At 42.4% G+C, this 3,092-nt stretch overlaps 1 pseudogene; it reads right to left on the bottom strand.

The window, feature by feature from the left end:
* Positions 1 to 312: 312 nt before the first annotated feature.
* On the bottom strand, positions 313 to 1,396 carry LOC102258726 (annotated as a pseudogene).
* Positions 1,397 to 3,092: the final 1,696 nt, after the last annotated feature.

Below are 3,092 nucleotides of genomic sequence, written 5' to 3'. Positions count from 1 at the left end.
TTCTAATATCTTATATGCTGATAAGATTCTGGCATGGGAATAGATTTAAACACATAACTCAATACTGCATGATTTCAGGAAAAATCAGTTGGTACAAATAATAAGCACTTTTTAAATGCTGAACAGTAAGAATCTTTTGCTAAGTGTCAAAATTGGTTGATCATAACCCAAACATAGAGGTTGAAATTCTGTCAAGCTTGTGGCCTGATAAAACTGCTTTTCAATACTCCTGTAGAAGCTTCCTTAGACTGTATGACAAATTTGGTCCTGTCTCAAGTTCCACTTCCAAAGCAATGGCATCAAGCACCCATTTTATTGAATGCAACAGTTATTTCTATGGCCATTGGAGTCTTTGAAGCACAACCACATTTTAGAAGGATACTTCTCCAAATACAAAAGTTGCTTGTTATTAAGAGCTCCACGCTGATTTTGTCTGATGAACTATACTGCATCTTCATATTTCATTCCAACTTTGATTAATGCTAGAGCAACAAGCACTGGAGCTCAAGGCCAGCAACACAATGAACATCAATACAACCCAGGTTCTTCACGAAATTTAATTTTTAAAAAAATATATTTTTATTGCCGAAACCGGTTTGGCTCAGTGGATAGAGCATCGGCCTGCGGACTGAAAGGTCCCAGGTTCGACTCTAGTGACTAAGCTCTTCCAATCTCAGGACCCAAGGCTTTTTATTCACACATTTTGCCCTTTAGCAAAGCAGATATACATATCAAAGGTAAAGTTTGGTAAGCAGTAAAGGATTATCAGGTTGAGGGAACTGCCCTCAGCTGTCTGGCAGCAGGCAATAACATGCAGATCTTCAGCCCTGCTGAAGGTGTCCATCAGCCTTCTTTTTATATATATATATATTTTTTTTATTGATTTCAAAGAGGGAGATAGAGAGATAGAAAACATCAATGATGAGAGAAAATCATTGATCGGCTGCCTCCTGCACACCCCACACTGGGGATTGAGCCTGAAACCCAGACAAGTGCCCTTGACCAAAATCGAACCCGGACCCTTCAGTCCACAGGCTGATGGCCTATCCCCTGAGTCAAACTGGCTAGGACCAGAAAACTTAATTTTTACAAGACTTAACCAGTCATCAACAGTCTGGTTGGATGGTGGTGCACCATCATCAAAAGGCCAATCAAGAACATGGATGTTGGAGCTCCAGTGGCGCAATCGGTTAGCGCGCGGTACTTATAAGAACATGGATGCCTTCTTAATCCATAAGAGTAGTGTCATAAATTGCTTCACATACTCATATATTGCAGTAACTCCATATTCCTTAAGTTCCTCTATAAATCTGTTTAAGGTTGGATTGTGTGTAATGAGAAATCTCATGTTCTTGTGTGGCACTTCCACAGGACCTGGGTGGTTCGTTCAAGCCATGTTACTTAAAACACACTCAATAGGGTTATGAAATAACTTAAAAATTGAATACAGAAATGATGCAAAGAGATTCCAAATGGTGGCAGAGTAAGTGGAAGCTACACTGACACTCTCCCAGGAACAAAATGGAATTACAGCTAAAATATAGGAAAATCCATCCTGAATAATCAACTGAAGACTAGCTGAAGAGAACCATCATAACCAAGGATGGAAAGTGGAGACCAGATGGAATCTGGTAGAAAGGGCAGAGATGCAAAAGGGCTGGCTGGGTTCCCACAGACAGCAGCTGAACTTCTGGAGAGATATTTCAGCTGTGGGGGCTCCTACTGATAACTCTGGGGTTGAAACCCCAAGCTGGTCTCCCAGTCCAGAGCATCAGAACTGAGAAAAGTGCCCATATAACATCTGGCTATGAAAAACAGTGGGGTTTCTGTCTGTTAGGGAGAAACTTCTGGAAAGACAGACACCCTCTTGAAGGGCCAATGTACAAAATTTCATATGCAGCCACTCACCTTGGGCTCTGGCAGAGGGAGGGCAGAGTGGACTAGAGTTCTGTAAGGAGGATCCAGGGTTGTGGGCTCTGGGGATTAAGCTCTGAGTGTAGTCACCTGGATTCCTATGCTGAATCATTCCCCCATACTGCATAGGACATCTTTCTCAAGCAGAACTTAATCATCCAGGCAGCTATTGCCTGGGGTGGGGGGAAACGGAAGGGGAAGCAATTGCCTTACCCTGTTGGAAAACCTTTCACCCCACCATATGGAGTTTATGCCTTGCTATAGTCTGCAGCCTGAGGCTCAGTAAGGGACTGAGAATAGCAATCAGTCTGCAGGCAGAGGTGTATCTCTGGGGCCTTTGAGTCTTTGCCTGATCTGCTTCTGGACCTGGGGCCAGAAAAGCAGACCTTGGTGTATATCTTGGTCCTGTCAAAGCACACCCAGCCCCAGGAGAGGGAGCCACAAGCTGTGCATTGCTGATAGCTCCAACCAGGGTACACAGGGCCAGTCACACACAGTTTCTCCCATTGTTCTGCACCAGGGACCCTCCAAAAAGACTGGGAGTCTTTAGGGTTCTCTATGTGTAATATGTCATCTGTGAATACTGACAGTTGTTTTCTTCTTGTCTTATTGCTGTGGCTAGGACTTCCAGTACTATGTTGAATAAGAGTAGTTCTTAGGAGAAATGGTTTTAGTTTCACCCATTGAGTGTGATTTTGGCTATAGATTTATTATATATATGGTCTTTATCATGTTGAGGTATGATTCCTCTGTTCCTACTTTGCTGAAAGTTTTAATTAAAAACGGATGAGATAGAGGAAGATATAAACAAGTGAAAGAATATACCATGTTCAAAGATTGGTAAAATTAACATAATTAAGATGTCCAGACTACCCAAAGCAACCTATAGATTCAATGCAATCCCTATTAAAATACAATGACATATTACACAGATCTAGAAAAAATAATTCAGACATTTATTTGTAACCAAAAAAAGACCCCAAATAGCCACACCAATATTGAGAAAGAACAAAGTTGGAGAGATCTTAATACCAGATATAAAGTAACTAGTGGCCCGGTGCACAAAAATTTGTGCACTCGGGGGCTGGAGGGAATGTCCCTCAGCCCAGCCTGCACCCTCTTCAATCTGGGACCCCTGGAAGGATGTCCTACTGCTGGTTTACAGGGATCGGGCCTAA

Source organism: Myotis brandtii, unplaced genomic scaffold (genome assembly GCF_000412655.1).
Source record: "Myotis brandtii unplaced genomic scaffold, ASM41265v1 scaffold387, whole genome shotgun sequence".
NCBI lineage: Eukaryota > Metazoa > Chordata > Mammalia > Chiroptera > Vespertilionidae > Myotis > Myotis brandtii.
Note: the sequence above shows the minus strand (reverse complement) of the source record. Positions and strands in the feature narration are given on the sequence as shown.